General features: G+C 36.0%; 2 protein-coding genes across 2 annotated transcripts in view; one reads left to right on the forward strand and one right to left on the reverse strand.

Annotated features, from left to right (window-relative positions):
- The window catches only part of LOC106080370 (synapsin), a 69,570-nt gene that overhangs the window by 24,416 nt on the left and 26,881 nt on the right, over window positions 1-18,273 (reverse strand). The window lies entirely within an intron of this gene.
- LOC106080371 (tissue inhibitor of metalloproteinase) overlaps window positions 9,351-18,273 on the forward strand; it is a 21,991-nt gene continuing 13,068 nt past the window's right edge. The window contains exon 1 of the mRNA XM_013241728.2: window positions 9,351-9,753. The gene's annotated coding sequence lies outside the window, so the exon portion shown is untranslated. The remainder of the gene's footprint in view (window positions 9,754-18,273) is intronic.

Raw genomic sequence — 18,273 nt, forward strand, 5'->3', positions numbered from 1 at the left:
ATAAATAGTAGGTCCCTTATCATTGAGCTTAAACTTGAATCGGACTGCCCTGATTGATATGGACAAAATTTGCATTTGCATTTTGCATTTTTGGTGGCGGCCCCCATGTGACTTGATCCAAAATTTTTATAAAGCTTCGCATCCTACTTCCAATGTTCTTTTCTTTGATACCCACTATGCCCCAATCGGTAAACATGTAATTTTTGGACGATTTTCGGGGGTGGAGCGTGCCCCCCGACATTTGGGGTCAAATTTTTATATCAAATTTAACTCTATATTGAAAAACCTTTCATTTGATACCCATATTTCCTCAATCGGTCAACACATGCTTTTGGGTGGGTTTCGGGGTAGGTCGTCTCCCTCGGTTATTTGACCCCAAAGTTGTATACCAATTTTGTGTTATTGGTTTACCATAAGGGAGCACACAAAATTTCTATTACCCATCTCCGAGATCTGCCTTTTTTGAAAATTGGTGATAGTGGAGGGTCTGCTCCTCGCGGATATTACAAAATGAAGTACCCTATATTCATTGGGGGGCCAAATTTCCATTTTGGAAAATTTCATGAAAATTGGTTCAGTCGTGTTTGAGTTTACTCGGAACAAAGAAAGAAAGCGCAACACTTTGATTTTTATACCCTCCACAGTAGGATGGGGGAATACTAATCTGGTCCTTCCGTTTGACCAACTTCGAAATATTCATCTGCGATAAATACCAACAAAAATATATTCCCCATAAAGAATATATTTTTGTTGGTCTCGATATTCTTAATCGATCTGGACATGTCCATCCGTCTGTCGAATCCATGATAGCGATCGAAATCGTAAAACTGGCCGCTTGAAATTTTGCACAGTTGCTTCTTATTGATATAGGTCATTGGTGACTGCAAATGGGTAGAGATGCGTTTCTACCGGGTAAATACCCAATAAATACATTTTTTGGGTATATAAAACTCTCCAAACAATTTTTGTGAAAATCGACAATTTTGTTAATTTTTCATCAAAATCGGATGAAAAATTAACGTTTTATGGGCTCAATACTCTATATTTGGAGATCGGTCTATATGACAGCTATATCCAAATATGGTCCGATCTGGACGATATTCAACAAAAATGGTTTAGAGGGGCACCGGAACTCGCTGTGCCAAATTTCATCGAAATAGGGTGAAAAATCCTCCTTTTAAAGGCTCATTACACAATATCGGAAGTTCGGCATATATGGCAGCTATATTCAAATATGGTCCGATCTGTACCACATTTGACAGGATTGGGAAGGGGTCAACCAGAATAGATTGTGCCAAATATCTTCGAATTCGGGTAATAAATGGATCTGTTATGGTCTCCATACCCTATACCGGGAAGTCGGGTGGTCGGTATATAGTCAGGTCAGGTTTATATACAAAGAATACGAAATCATCAAAAATTGTTTTGAAAAATATTTTTATAACCATGATATCTGCAAAATTATAAATACCCAGCTTTTGGGTATAAACGGGTAAATACCCGGGTATTTACCCATTTTACCGGGTAAATACTTTTTGGGTATTTACCCATCGCCCATTTTTTACAAATGGGCCATATCGGTTGAGGCTTGCATATAGCTTCCATATATAGTGATCCTTCGATCTGACTTCTTAAAGCCCTAGGAGCCGCAATTGTTATCCGATTGGGCTGAAATTTTGCAGATAGTGTTGTGTTCCGACTTCCAACACTCGTGCTAAGTATGATCCATATCGTTTTATAGCCTGAAATGGCTATCATATAAACCTCTTTCTCCATTTTAAAGTCTTTAGTTTTTTTTTTGACTGCCAACATCTATGGTAAGTATTCTTCAAATCAGTTTATAATTTGATTTAGTTCCCATATAAATCAGTCTGACGATTTGCCTTTTACGGCTGCTAGTAGTCAGGGTTGCGGAGTCTGACCTTCGTCTCCGACCCATGGGCGGAGTCTTAGCCGGAGTCGGAGATCTGTTTGGAGTCAAGGCAACCGTGCTCAACTCAAACTGAATTCCAACTCCGGCTCAATAGCTAGACTTCGACTCCCGTCGACTCAAAAACCTTGCTAGTAGCTTTCATTTTTGACTGGTTTCGCAAAAATTTGGTACGTAGAATAAAATTATGGCCTTCAACTAAGGTCACTAATCCATGGTGGTGGGTTCCCAAGATTCATACCGGCTGAACTTAGGCCGTTTTTATTGTAGTTTTTATTTTTTATTTCTATTGCTTTAGATTGTCGTGTTTTACATTTGCTCCATTAATCCCCCTATGTTACTCATCTCCACAAAAAAGGATGAGGGTGTCTATATTCCACACCCTTATGTGGGTTATTCAAGCGAAACATTTTTTTTTCAATATTTCTGATCGCAATGACAAATTATGATAATTAGACCGCCCCATTCAGAGCAATGGCGATTAGTCATCAATTACATGGATGGATGTGTGCGATTTTTGCTTAGGGATTATCGTTTATTTCTTGCCTTGTTTTCTTATACCCTCCACCATAGGATAGGGGTATACTAATTTCTTCATTCTGTTTGTAACAACCTCGAAATGTGCATCTAAGACCCCATAAAGTAGTAAAGTCATGACATTTTAAGTCGATCTAGCCATGTTCATATGTCTGTCCGTCCGTCCGTCTGTCGAAAGCACGCTAACTTTCGAAGTAGTAAAACTAGGAGCTAGAAACTTTGCATAAATACTTTTTATTAGTGCAGGTCGGTTGGGATTGTAAATGGGCCAAATCGGTCCACGTTTTGATATAGCTGCCATATAAACCGATCTTGGGTCTTAACTTCTTGAGCCTCTAGAGGGTGCAATTCTCATCCGATTTGACTGACATTTTGCAAGCGGTGTTCTGGTATCACTTCTAAAAACTGTGCCAAATATGATTCAAATCGATTCACAACCATATATAGCTGCTATATAAACCGATCTGGGGTTTTGACTTCTTCAGCTTTTAGAGGGCTCAATTCTTATCTGACTTGGCTGTAATTTTGCATTTGGTGTCTAGTTATGACTTTCAACAACTGTGCTTTGTATGGCGCAAATCGGTGCATAACCTGGTATGCCATATAACCCGATTTTGGGTCTTGACTACTTGAGCCTCTAGAGGGCGCAATTCTCATCCGATTTGAAATTTTGCATGAGGTGTTTTGTTATGATTTTTAACAACTGGACTCAGTATGGCGCAAATCGTTAAATAACCTGGTATAGCTGCCATATAAATCGATTTGGGATCTTGATTTCTTGAGCCTCTAGAGGGCGCAATTCTCATCCGATTTGGCACAAATTTTGTTCAACGGCTTCCCTCATGACCTTCAACATACGTGTCTAATATGGTCTGAATCGCTTCACAGCTTGATACAGCTCCCATATAAACCGATCTCCCGATTTTGCTTCTTGAACCCCTACAAGGCGCAATTCTTATCCGATTGAAATGAAATATTACACAATGACTTCTGCAATGTTCAGCATTCAATTTATTTATGGTCCGAATCAGACTATAACTTGATATAGCTCCACTAACATAACAGTTCCTACTCATTATTCTTTGTTTGCCTTAAAAGAGATACCGCGCATAGAACTCGACAAATGCGATCCATAGTGAAGGGTATATAAGATTCGGTTCGGCTGAACTTAGCACGCTCTTAATTGTTTTTGTTGCCATTAATAATGAAAGCATACTTAAATTTTCACATACAATTAATAATGAAAGAATTCATTGTACAATTTGCGCAATGTTATTTTTGGCAAAAGATTATTTTCAAAGTTTAATAAATTTTTCTTAGAATTTGCCAATGAATAAGAAATGGAGGGCGTTGATTTGGCAATGTCGTATGGTGGTTGGTTAAAAAAGTCATTAGGATTCAGCAAAGTTGGAAGAAATATTTGAAAAAAAAATTATGCGAAAATATGACATATACACTTCAATTAAAAGCATTTAAATGATGGTAGACCATTAATCACTTTTGTGAAGAATTGGGGTTAGATTCATTCATAAATAAGAGATAAGATAAAAATACATATATAAATTATATTTCAAATAGGTGCCAAGGTAAAAAAACTTTTTTTGAGTTTTTTTATACCCACCACCGAAGGATGGGGGTATATTCATTTTGTCATTCCGTTTGCAACACATCGAAATATCCATTTCCGACCCTATAAAGTATATATATTCTTGATCAGCGTAAAAATCTAAGACGATCTAGCCATGTCCGTCCGTCTGTCCGTCTGTCTGTTGAAATCACGCTACAGTCTTTAAAAATAGAGATATTGAGCTGAAATTTTGCACAGATTATTTTTTTGTCCATAAGCAGGTTAAGTTCGAAGATGGGCTATATCGGACTATATCTTGATAGTCCCCCATATAGACCGATCCGCCGATTTAGGGTCTTAGGCCCATAAAAGCCACATTTATTATCCGATTTTGTTGAAATTTTGGACAGTGAGTTGTGTTAGGCCCTTCGACATCCTTTGTCAATTTGGCTCAGATCGGTCCAGATTTGGATATGGCTGCCATATAGACCGATCCTCCGGTTTAGGGTCTTAGGCCCACAAAAGCCACATTTATTATCCGATTTTGATGAAATTCGGGGCAGTGAATTGTGTAAGGCCCATCGACATCCTTCGTTAATTTGGCTCAGATCGGTCCAGATTTGGATATAGCTGCCATATAGATCGATCCTCCGATTTATGGTGTAAGGCCCATAATAGCCACATTCATTATCCGATTTTGCTGAAATTCGGGACAGTGAGATGTGTTGGGCCCTTTGACATATTTCTTCAATTTGGTCCAGATCGGTCCAGATTTGGATATAGTTGCCATATAGACCGATATCTAGGTTTTAGGTTTTGGGGCCATAAAAGACGCATTTATTGTCCGATGTCGCTGAAATTTGAGACAGTGAGTTTGGTTAGGCTCTTCGACGTCCTTCTTTAATTTTGCCCAGATCGGTCCAGATTTGAATATAGCTGCCATATGGACCGATCTCTGGATTTAAGGTTTAGGGCCCATAAAAGAGGGATTTATTGTTCGATTTCGCGGAAATTTGGGACAGTGCTTAGTGTTAGGCTCTTCGACATGTTTATGCAACTTGGCCCAAATCGGTCCAGATTTGGATATAGCTGCCATGTAGACCGATATCTCGATTTAAAGTCTTGGCCCCATAAGAGGCGCATTTATAATCCGATTGCTTCTAAATTACTAAGCATTTGGCTTTTGATATGCTTGTTGGGAAAAACACTTAATCATTGTAGCTACTAACATTGTTCCTGGAATGAATGTCTTTTCCTTTCCTTTCCTTATAACTGAAAACTTATTGAACCACCCACGTCCCATCTAAACTAAAGGCTGTCAATAATTGGCATGTTTTTGCATTTGATGGTATTGGCAATGAAATACCGATTGGGTTATACCACATATGTGCAGAATGAGCGAGTAGGCTCAAATTCTCATAGTGTAGATATACAACAACAAAAATGTTAAATATTCAAATATGTACATTGTTGTAAATCAAGCGTGGGAGTCCTAAGGTATTGAGCTAAAATCCAATAGCGGAGTATTGGCAACGTGCTTGGCATATTACCATTAATTGCCTTACGATGTTTCTGTTAAGTGCAGCACACGTAATCGCCCCATTCTAAGCGATTACGTAGCAGTGTCACAGTCATTAGTGAGTACATCTGGGTGTGTGTGTGTGTGTTTGTGTGCGAGAATACAGTATTGGGCTACTGCAGTATCATCTCATCGTTAATCGTTATACATTAGCCATAATTAGTGAAATCGCACTCCTGTGCCGTTGCATTGATGACGTCGTCATCGTTGTCTCATGGTGCTACTAGCACTGCCAGTATAGCTGCATATGATTTTCATTTTGGTATTGCTGCTGCTATTCTGTTTCGCATCAAACCATCCATTGAATGATGTCATGGCATGCAATTATTTATGAATAATGTCAGTATGAATGCAAAAAGAATGTTGCTTTGCTTTGAGAGTAGACGTTTGCGTTCAGTTATTATATGTATGTTATTCTTTTTATCTTGAAGTCAAACAAACATCAAAACGATGACGCTGCACACGCGTCATTGTCTTGATTGAGAACTCTGAAAGGCGATACTCCTTTTCGCGGCGGTGGGTCATAGAATTACCGCCTCTGTTTGTTTTTGTTTATAAATGCATTTAATTGATTTCGCGTTTTTTAAGGTTTTGAGTTTGTTTTGCAATACAGACAATATTGTTGTTGTTTAACGATGACTACTGTAGACCGGTATCATGTTAGACCACCAACGCGCTGCAATACCGCATTGATTTTGGGCGTATGTTTGTGTATGTGGGCGGGCATAAACAAATAAACACATAACAAATAAAAACATACAGACGGACCTTGATTATTCGGTAATTGATTATCCGGGAACCTCCATTATCCGGCTTAGAGATGATATTTTTGAAATAACCTAAATTATCTGGGAGTATAGGCACACTTTGCCGTTATATTTGAATAATAAATAAAAATAAATGGAGGACGGGAAGTGTCTCTGATTGTGGATATTAAAATGTAAAAGCCTTGGAAAAAGCAGAAGATTTAAATGTGGACAAAAGGCAAATGTGGGCAAAAGGCAAAATCCACTTAAAGTTGAAGATTAGTTCGAAATGTGAATATTCTAAGGGCTAGTTGCAAAAATTCAAAAAGCGAAATGAAATTCACAAGCAGAAGGCTGAATGAGAAAAAGCCTCAGCTGTCTTTTTAGTTGCCAAAAAGTTAGTCGAAAATTGAATAAATTTATTAAAAGGGAAAAACTAGGTTGAGAAGAGGTTGCGGAGTTTTTACAAGCTAAAGCCATTAAAAAAAGCTTAGGTAACTTAACAAATATTGTTTACAATAGAATTGTTTTACAATCATTTTGTTTATTTTAAGAAAATTTGTCTGAAAGAAGGCTGAGAGAACCTAGCGTACTGAAAGGCGACAATTTCATTATGTGCCACACAACCTGAAGCCGAGTAGGATACAAGTCAGGATTTTAGGATTCAGATATCGCCCTCCAAAATGGTATTTGGGGTCTACTCCGTACATTTGATATCAGTATGTTGTTGAGATAGCCGGTCTAGTGTGTGCTCTTTTAGGCAGAGATCAAGAGACAGAGAAGGAGAGGACTGATGCTGTGGATTGTTGGATGGTAAACTTGTACTGTACCAACTGGATTATTTGAGACTCACGTATTATTATTCATACCAAAGGCCTGCACAAACCCATTCACTGGTGACTGTTGTTGCTGAACTCGTGAACACTCAACTCACCTGATGTTGTATTTCAAGACTACTGGCGAGCGAGACACTGATGATAAAGTAAAATGAACAAGTTGGGGTTGAGCAGATAATAATAACCACCATTCAGTGCTTGGGAGTTTGTTTATCTAGAATTCATAGTCGCTACAGTGAGATGTGAGAAATAACTCGCTGTATATGAAAGCGTCCCGCTGGGTACTTGAACCCAAATTTTAATATTATATTCGTGTTCTGGTCTTCAATATCTTTTATTTGATACCCTTATTGTGCCCATAGGACCACTTTCGGATATGGGTGGCGTTTTTGCGGTTAAAGTGAGGGTCCGACTCCGTCCGATATCTAAAAATAATATAGCCTATGTTTCCTTCCAGACAAACGTACACAATCTACAAACATTTTAAGAAAATCGGTTCAGCCAAGTATCATATAGTAACAATGGGTCTCGAGTACCTTTAATTTGAGCTCCATATTGAAATGAACGTCCAATATGTCTGTTTGGGGCAGTTTTGGGGTTGGGGCGGTCCGATGGGTACTTAGACTCAAATTTTAATACCATATACGTATTCTACTCTCCAATACCTTTCATTTAATACCTATATTGTTCCGATCGGTCCACTTTGATTTTGGGTTGTGTTTTTGGCATAAGGGGGAGGGTCCGTCCCCCTTCCGATACCGAAAAATGTATATATATAGCGTATATTTCCTTCTAGACCACCCTACACAATATGCGAAAATTTCGAGAAAATCGGTTCTGGCGTTTTTCAGTCTATACGGAACAAACAAACCGAGTCCCATATATCCGTGATTGGCTAATGTGCCCATTTTGGTCGTTTTTTTCGGATGGGGTAACCTCCTATACTTCGACATGAATTTGTATGCCAGATTCGTTATCTACTTCCGTATACTTTTCATTTGATACTCATATTGTGCTTATCTGTCCACTTTTGATTTTGGGTGGTGTTTTTGGGGTAACGGTGGAGGGTCCGGCCCCTTCCGTTATCAATTAATTATAAAGCCTATTCCTATTTACTATTCATATTCGTAATCTACTCCCGAATACCTTCCATTTGAGTCCCATATTGTCATGATCGTCTAAAAAACCTAAGGGGTTTTAGGGGTTTTGGGGCTGGGGCGGCCACCCAGGTACTTGAACCCTAATTTTATTATGAAATTCGTCTTTGACTCTTAAATACCTTTTATTTGAATCTCATATTATCCCGATCGGTCCATTTTTATTTTTAGGTAGTACTTTTGGGGTTAGAGGGAGGGCCCGCCCCCTCCCGATATCAAAACCATTATATAGCCTATGTTTCCTTTCAGACCAACCTACACAATCTGTGAAAATTTCAAGGCAATCGATTCAGCCGTTTTTAAGTCTATACGGAACAAACAAACACAAATTGAATTTTACATATAAGATTTGCCCATTTTGGTTACCTTTGTATAAAGAAATCTACTTCCTTTCATTCCTAAAATAGTCGTATATATTTTTTCCCAGAACTGTTATATATGTGCTCTCCGCTCTACAAGATCTTTGCCATTGAGGCACAATTTAAATTCCATTAATTAAACTGCGATTTACTAGTACTCATCCCTTCTTCTTCACGCCTCAGATGTCTAGGGTTATCATCAATGTTAATGCTCAGCTTCCAAGAAAATTCCATAGTGTAAAGATTATTAATAGAACTGTATCACTAATGTTCAAAGGGATTGTGTTGCGTGCAAACATAAAACACTGTGCAATGTTAGCTGGCAAGATAAACAGAACATCATTTGAAATTTGCACAACAGCCAGTGAGCGAAGAGAGCAAATTGCAAAATGCATTTTGGCAACGACACATTATTTAATGGTAGTAGTACTCAGTTCTCCCAAACCACTTGATGACCAAATCAAGCACGCACTCTCCCAACTCATAATTGAATATCAATGCTCACTCAACAAGCCCATCATGAGAGAGAGAGAGAGAGATGTTTGGGGTCTGGCATTAATGAAAGCTGAAAGTGGCCACACCATATGCAAACCCAGAGAAATTCATTTTATTTTTCACTAAAAAACTATGAAACATTCTGACTTTTAAATTCAGTTGTGAATTTCTTGCCCATCGATGTGGACTTAGCTGCCGTCACCAACAGTTGTGTCATTGTGACTTCTACATTCGCTCGATTTGTGTGTAACGCGCGCGTTTATTTTCAAAAAGCGCAACAGTTTTTTTTCTTTGCTGAATTTTTCAATCTTTTGAGGCTAAAAACTAAGTTTTCCCCCAAACCGTGTGTGCGTATGTTTGATTGTTTGTATGCTTGGGGTGTACTAATTACAAGATTTTCTTATTGAAACTCAGAAACAACTGAATTCGTTTTTCAAAAAAACAAATGCAACAAGTGTAGTGAACAAAATAAATCATTTTTAATTGAAAACACAACCTACGGGGAGGAATAATCAAATACCAGATCATTGTAATTAAATTGATGGTGGTAAGTAAAGTGGACCACAGACGGACGGACAGATAGAGGATGAGCAATTCAAGAGTAGGTGCTTGAGGGCGTATGATAAATATTTGCTTGTCTGACAGTAAATGAGGAACATTTTTCAAAAGAAGAAAGGCTGGCCAATTTATGTTCTTCTACATATTTTCTGATTGTGAAATATCATGTGCTACTTGTGTCAAAGGTCATTTATTATTCTAATTATTGTCTGCCTCGCTTGTTCTCTGGCAATTGTGTTATAACATAAACATTGCTTGTTGACATATTTTTTTATGTATTTTATTTGTTACATCCACTTGATTTTCTCTCTAGCGTTTGACACATAGGATCTTTAAGATTTTTATCTTTGGGGTTTATCCATGAAAAAATTTAAACATATGTATGGATCATTGTTTACACATCCATAGCCACACATCGATTGGACAAATACGGGCCAGAAGATGCTGTCGAACATTTCAAATGACAACCTCGAAAAGCCCCATAAATTTTTGGCCACACACAAATGTCTTCTTCATTCAACTTCATTGCTTTTGGATGTTTTACGGGCAGCATCACGTTGTCACCGTTGCGTCCGATTTTCCATTTATTTTTAGATGAAAAACAAATTGCGTTGTATGACAGACGGACGCATACAAACGTGCGTATGACACATCAGCAAACGTCCCCAAGAAAATATTCAATAACAAACATAGGGGGAAAAATGTAAAACAACATCAAACAGATAAAAGCCGGCTATAAAATACCCTAGACCACAAAAGCCGCAATATTTCGCAAATTTTGTATTAAAAGATAAACAAAAAATATAGTTGATGTAATAGTAACAAAACAGATTTCAATTGTAATACCGGATATCTTGGTTAGCACAAAATTCTTAAATAAACAAGTAAAACGTTTGCTGGCGACATTTGTGTGGCTTTTTTGAATAACTTCCTTAAACATTTTTTTAAATAAAAGTTTTTAATTTTTAAATAAAATAAAATAAATTAAAATAAAATAAAACAAAATAAAATAAAATAAATTAAAATAAAATAAAATAAAATAAAATAAAATAAAATAAAATAAAATAAAATAAAATAAAATAAAACAAAATAAAATAAAATAAAATAAAATAAAATAAAACAAAATAAAATAAAATAAAATAAAATAAAATAAAATAAAATAAAATAAAATAAAATAAAATAAAATAAAATAAAATAAAATAAAATAAAATAAAATAAAATAAAATAAAATAAAATAAAATAAAATAAAATAAAATAAAATAAAATAAAATAAAATAAAATAAAATAAAATAAAATAAAATAAAATAAAATAAAATAAAATAAAATAAAATAAAATAAAATAAAATAAAATAAAATAAAATAAAATAAAATAAAATAAAATAAAATAAAATAAAATAAAATAAAATAAAATAAAATAAAATAAAATAAAATAAAATAAAATAAAATAAAATAAAATAAAATAAAATAAAATAAAATAAAATAAAATAAAATAAAATAAAATAAAATAAAATAAAATAAAATAAAATAAAATAAAATAAAATAAAATAAAATAAAATAAAAAAAATAAAATAAAATCCCTTACATAAAATTCAATTTGTGTTTGTCGGTTTGTTTATTTGTTCCGTATAGACTCATAAACGGCTGAACCGATTATCTTGAAATTTTCACAGATTTTGTAGGTTGGTCTGGAAGGAAACATAGGCTATATAATTTTTTGATATCGGGAGGGGGCGGACTTTCCCCTTACCTCAAAAGTACTACCCAAAAATAAAGGTGGACCGATCGGGACAATATGGGATTCAAATGAAAGGCATTCAACAGTAGAGTATGAATTTCATAATAAAAGTTGGGTCCAAGTACCTGGGGGCCGCCCCAGCACCAAAATCCCTTAAAAAAGGATTATTTGACGATCATGACAATATGGGACTCAAATGAAAGGTATTCGGGAGTAGATTACGAATAAGGTCAGAAAGTAGGAGTAGGCTTTATAATTTATTGATATCGGAAGGGGGCGGACCCTCCCCCGTTACCCCAAAAACACCACCCAAAATCTAAAGTGGACCGATAAGGACAATATGGGTATCGAATGAAAAGTATGCGGGAGTAGATAACCAATATGGCATACGAATTCATGTCGAAGTATGAATGTTGAACGCCCAAAATGGGCACATTAGCCAATCACGGATATATGGGACTCGATTTGTTTGTTTCGTATAGACTGAAAAACTGCAGAACCGATTTTCTCGAAATTTTCGCTTATTGTGTAGGTTGGTGTGGAAGGATTTATAATATAATAATTTTTCGGTATAGGAAGGGGGACGGACTTTCCCCCTTATGCCAAAAATACAACCCAAAATCAAAAGTGGACCGATCGGAACAATATAGGTATTAAATGAATGGTATTGGAGAGTAGAATACGAATATGGTATTAAAATTTGAGTCTTAGTACCCATCGCGCCACCCCAACCCCAAAACTCCCCCAAACAGTCATATTGAACGGTCATTTCAATATGGGGCTCAAGTGAAAGGTATTCGGGAGTAGATTTAGAATCTGACATACAAAATCAAATCGAAGTATAGGGGGTCACGCCAACCCTCAAAAACGCCATTAGACCCTTTATGACTATATGATACTTTGCTGAACCGATTTTCTTAAAATTTTCATAGATTGTGTACGCTTGTCTGGAAGGAAACAAAGGCTATATAATTTTTAGATATCGGATGGAGGCGGACCCTCCCCCTAACCCCAAAAACGCCACCCATATCCCAAAATGGTCCGATGGGCACGAAAACGAATATGGTATTAAAATTTGGGTCCAAGTACCCAAGTCCCCACCCTAAAAACATATTAGAGAGTTAAAGAAGGCGCAGCGGAGCGGGCCCGGTTCGACTAGTAAAATAAAACAAAATAAATACAATGTAAAATAAAATAAAATGATCTAAAAACAAATGAAATAAAACAAATAAGAGTGCGCTAAGTTCGGCCGGGCCGAATCTTATATACCCTCCGCCATGGATAGCATTTGTCGAGTTCCTTCCGCGGTATCTCTTTTTAGGCAAACAAAGAATAATGGATAAGAATCTTTATGCTATTGGAGCTATATCAAGTTAAAGGCCATAGTAGAAGCCATAGCGTAATATTTAAATCGATTCGGATAAGAATTGCGCCTTGTTGAGGCTCAAGAAGCATAATGTGGAGATCGGTTGTTGCATCCTCTAGTGGCTCAAGAAGTTAAGTTCCAAGATCTGTTTATATGGCAGCTATATCAGGTTATGGACCGATTTGAACCGTACTTAGCACAGTCGTTGGAAGTCATACGAAAACACTTCATGTACAATTTCAGCCAAATCGGATAAGAATTGAGCCCTCTAGAGGCCTAAGAAATCAAGATCCCAGATCGGTTTATATGGCAGCTATATTATGTTATAGACCGATTTAAACAATAATTAGCACAGTTATTGGAAATCGTAACAAAAAATTTTCTTGCAAAATTTCAGCTAAATCGGATGAGAATTGCGCCCTCTAGTGGCTCAATTGCGTCCTCTAGTACAGACAAACCGGGAAGACCAAAAGCCAAATGAAATGATCAAGTGGTGAAAGAAACATCTAAACTTGGTATTAGAGATTTTAGAATGAGCAGGGAAGATCGAGGCGCTTGGAACTTTATTCTACGTTCGTTTAGTGGAATAAATGTTCTGTCATAGCCAATTGAAGTAAGTAAGTCATGTAAGTGGCTCAAGAGGTTAAGATCCCAGATCGGTTTATATGACAGCTATATCATGTTATAGATCGATTTGAACAATACTTAGCGCAGTTATTGGAAATCATAACAAAACTTTTCTTATACAATTTCAGCAAATCGGATAGGAATTGCGCTCTCTAGTGGCTCAAGAAGTCAAGATCAAAGATCGGTTTATATGACAGCTATATCAGGTTACAGGCCAATTTGAACCATACTAAGCACAGCTATTGGAAGTCATAACGAAACTTTTCTTATAAAATTTCAGCCAAATCGGATAGGAATTGCGCTCTCTAGTGGCTCAAGAAGTCAAAATCAAAGATCGGTTTATATGGCAGCTAGATCGACTTAAAATGTCATGACGATCAAGAATATATTTACTTTATGGGGTCTTTAACGCATATTTCGAGGTGTTACAAACGGAAAGACGAAATTAGTATACCCATCTTTTGGTGGAGGGTATAAAAATACTTATCATGGTAGATATACGTAACTCAAAAGATTTTCCCATGTTGAAATTTAGTTCGGTTATTTTACAGTTCAAAGTGAGACCCTATAAATTTCCAAGTACATCGCAAACTTCCCAAATAATTTTTGTTAATGCTTTAGTTTTTTTTTTTGCTTTTATGCGATTTTGTGTATTTTTTATCGTCAACTCTACTTGGTTAAACTGGCGAAAAACAATGATAAATAATTTTTTGCTAAGCCCACATTATCTAGTGTGTTTAGCAAGAAATTGAAATTTTACTGAATCGTTTTTTTAATTGGTTAAAATAATGAAATAAAAGTAAATAATACTATCTCACATGTGTCTATTTGTTCTGATCACAAATGTTATCAGCGGCGTCACACGAGTAATGCGAACAAATATGTAAACGTTCCAGGAAAAGATTGTTTAGATTAAGGTCTTTGCACAGATTAGGTTCTGAATATCATAACAATGACATGAATATATAGTGCAAAAAAAAAATGTTAAATCTATTTTTTTAGAGAATTTTTTGTATATTTTCGTGCCTTAATAGTTTATTAGAATATAGATATGCATGTTTCCCACCAACAAAACCTTAAGGAAATGGGGTATCTTGGGCGTTTTTTTTTAATTCTACATAAATGGAATTTAGGTTTGTCATGCTGTTAAGTCTGATAAAGGAGCAATTATTCTGAAGACACATCGAAATAAAATAAAATTTTTCTCACATTATTTTTCATTCAAATTTCTACCAAATAAAAACAAGAACAAGTAAAAAGGCATTAAACTCTGCCGGGTCCAACTTTGGATACCCACCACCTCAGGTATATATATATTAACAGCCTTTCATCATATTCCGATGAACAATGCACAATTTATGAACCCAAAGTAGTTATTGGGTTGCCCAAAAAGTAATTGCGGATTTTTTAAAAGAAAGTAAATGCATTTTTAATAAATTTTAATCATATATACTTTTTTACACTTTTTTTCTAAAGCAAGCTAAAAGTAACAGCTGATAACTGACAGAAGAAAGAATGCAATAACAGAGTCACAAGCCGTTGAAAAAATTTGTCAACGCCGACTATATGAAAAATCCGCAATTACTTTTTGGGCAACCCTATACCGAAATATGTTCCATGATTTGGACCAAATTCGATACGGACTTTGAGTGGTCTAATATATGCAATTTTCATTGTTCAAGTTTGTAAAACAGAATATTACTCATTATGGCAGCTATATCGCAATATAGATCGATCTAAACCATATATTGCATGAATGTCGAAAAGCCTAACATAGATCATTAAGCGAAATCGGAAATAAGAAATGAAAATTTTATGGGCTCAAGGCCTTAAATCGCAATATCTGTCTGTAGAGCAGCTGTGTTCAAATATAGACTGCTGAGTGCTATATTGAACGCGGAGTCGAAGGGGTAACACAGCTCACCAAATTTCATTGAAATCGGATAATAAATGCCACTTTTCTGGGTCTGAGACCTTAAATCGGGAGATCGTTCCAAATGGCAGCTATATCCTAATATAGCTCGATATTTGGCACGGTACTAATGTCGAGGACGGTTTGACCCAATACACTGTGTCAAATTTCATCAAAATATGATAATAAATGCGTCTTTTAGGGACGCAAAATCTTAAATCGGGATATCGGTCTATATGGCAACTACATCTAAATATGGAAATATCGGGGTCATATAGAACAATGATATCGAAGAGCCTAAAACACTTCACCGTGCCAAATTTTTACGCAATCGGGTAATAAATTAATCTTTTATGGGTTTAAGGCCTTAAATCGGAGATCGGTCTGTAGGGCAGCTATATCCAAATATAGACTGATGGGTGCCATATTGAACGCGGATGTAGAAGAGCCTAACAAATCTCACTGTGACAAATTTCAGCGAAATCGGATAATAAATACGCCTTCTTTGGGTTCAAGACCTTTATTCGGGAGATCGGTCTTTTTATTAGCTATGTATATCCAAATATAGCTCGATCTTCACCATACTCGGACCATACTAATAAATGCACCTCTTATGGGCGCAAAACCCTAAATCAGGATATCGGTCTGTATATCAGCTAATCTAAATATGGCAAGACCGCGGATATCGAAGAGCCTTAAATACCTATTTATATCCAAATAAAAGGAAATCGGGTATTAAATGAACCTTTTATGGGCCCAACATCTTTTACCGGAAGCTCAGTATACATAGCAGCTATATCTAAATATAGCCCAATCTTGACCATATAGAGCAAGAATGTCAAAAAGCCTTGCATATGTCACTGTACCAAATTTCAGCAAAATTGGATATTAAATGCGCCTTATAGAGGTCCAAGGCTTTAAATCGAGAGATCGCTCTATATGGCTGCTAAAGCTAAATAGCGTACGATCTGGGCAGTACTTGATACGAATTTTTACAAAATTTCAGAAAAATTATTTTCTTTAATGAAATTTTGAGAATTTTTATATTCAACAACGAGTGGCTGCAGCTCATTGATATATTCATTTCCGATCCGATGGAGTGCATATATTCTTGGTCCTCGTGAAAATCTAAGCCGATCTAGCTATTTCCATCCGTCCATCTGACTGTTGACATCACTCTACGGTCTTTAAAAATGAAGTTATTGTGCTCAAACTTTGCACTGGCTTTTAAGTTCAAAGATGTGCTTAACCGGACTGTTACTTGAAGAAGTCTCCATATAGACCGATCTCCCGAGTTTGTATCTTAGGCTTATGAAAACTGTATTTATTTCACATTTTGGCTTAAATGTGGGATAATAACTTGTGTTAAGATTCCTGACATCCATGCCGAATATGGTCTAGATCGGTCTGTAGCTTAATATAGCTCCCATATAGACCGATATTTAAGGTCTAAGGCCCATACCAAGTAAAAGCTTGCTAAGTTCGGCTGGTCCGAATCTTATATACCCTCCATCATGGTTCGCATTTGTCAAGTTTTTGCAAGATTTATCTTAATAGGTAGATAGGCAATAAATTCATAAGAGTTGCATTCAGGTTATGTACCGATTCAGACCATACTTGGCACGGACCTTAAAATTGTAACAGCAGTTATCGATATCGACGACACTATCGATAAATAAGCGATGCGACACTAAATGTATCCTTTAAGAAACATTGCGCATCCTTTAAGAAGAAGGCGAAAGATTTTGTACAACGATTTCTCTCATGACTTCCAAACTGATATTATTAACCTTGGTTTTATTTGTTCTGAATGAATGAATTAAACAATAGCGATAGTATCGATACTATCGATATTTTTTATTAAAACAATCGAAAATATCGAATGTTGCGATTATCGATAGTTTGTCAGCTCTATTATTATACGATTTTATCAATTAGTATACGATTGTTCTGAAATTTTGTGAAATATGACGTTTGCTATGAAATTCAACAGATGTTTCCAGCATGGTCCGATTGGATCCAAACCCCGTTATAGCTCCTATATAAACCAATATTCCGATGGCACTTCTTGAGCTCTAGAGGGCCCAGTTCTAGTTTGATTTGGATGAAATTTTGCACAATGACTTATTCTTCAAACTACGTGCCAAATATAGTCTGAAACCCTCCATAACTTGATTTGTTTCCCATAAATATCGATCTCTTGATTTTACTTATTAAGCCCTATTGGGCTTCGCCGAAATTTATCACAATGACTTTTACTTTGGTCTTCATGAACCAAACCCAAATATGGCTCGAATCGATTCATAATCTAATATAGCTCCAATAGCATAGAAATTCTTATCCATTATGCTTTGTTTGTCTACAAAGAGATACGGGGCAAAGAACTTTGCAAATGCCATTTAGGAGGTGGTAAATTAGATTTGGCGGTCTGAACTTTGCTCGCTTTTAATTTTTTTTAAAAAATATTTCTTCTATTGAAAAATTTTAATTTCGAAAAATTTCGCCGTAACGAATATTAGGCCGGTCACAAAAGTAGGCGCCCTGGCAGTATAGTATCAAAATAAATACTCGATTTGGCGTAAAAAATTCTGTTAAGTCATTCAATATCCACGCCAAGCATGACACGAATCGGTCCATATCCTAAGGACTATAGAAGTCAAATGCGCAACGGACAATAATTTTATCCGATATAACTGAAATTTTGCTTGACCTCTGCTATCTTATTTATGTCTATCAACAAACGTGCCAAATATGGCCCGCATCGGTCCATAACCTGATATAGCTTCCTCGTAAACTGATCTTACGATTTGACCTTTTGAGCACGAACAGAAAGCCAAATATTATCATCTCTTAGTTTCAACCAATAACG

Source organism: Stomoxys calcitrans, chromosome 2 (assembly GCF_963082655.1).
Source record: "Stomoxys calcitrans chromosome 2, idStoCalc2.1, whole genome shotgun sequence".
Lineage (NCBI taxonomy): Eukaryota > Metazoa > Arthropoda > Insecta > Diptera > Muscidae > Stomoxys > Stomoxys calcitrans.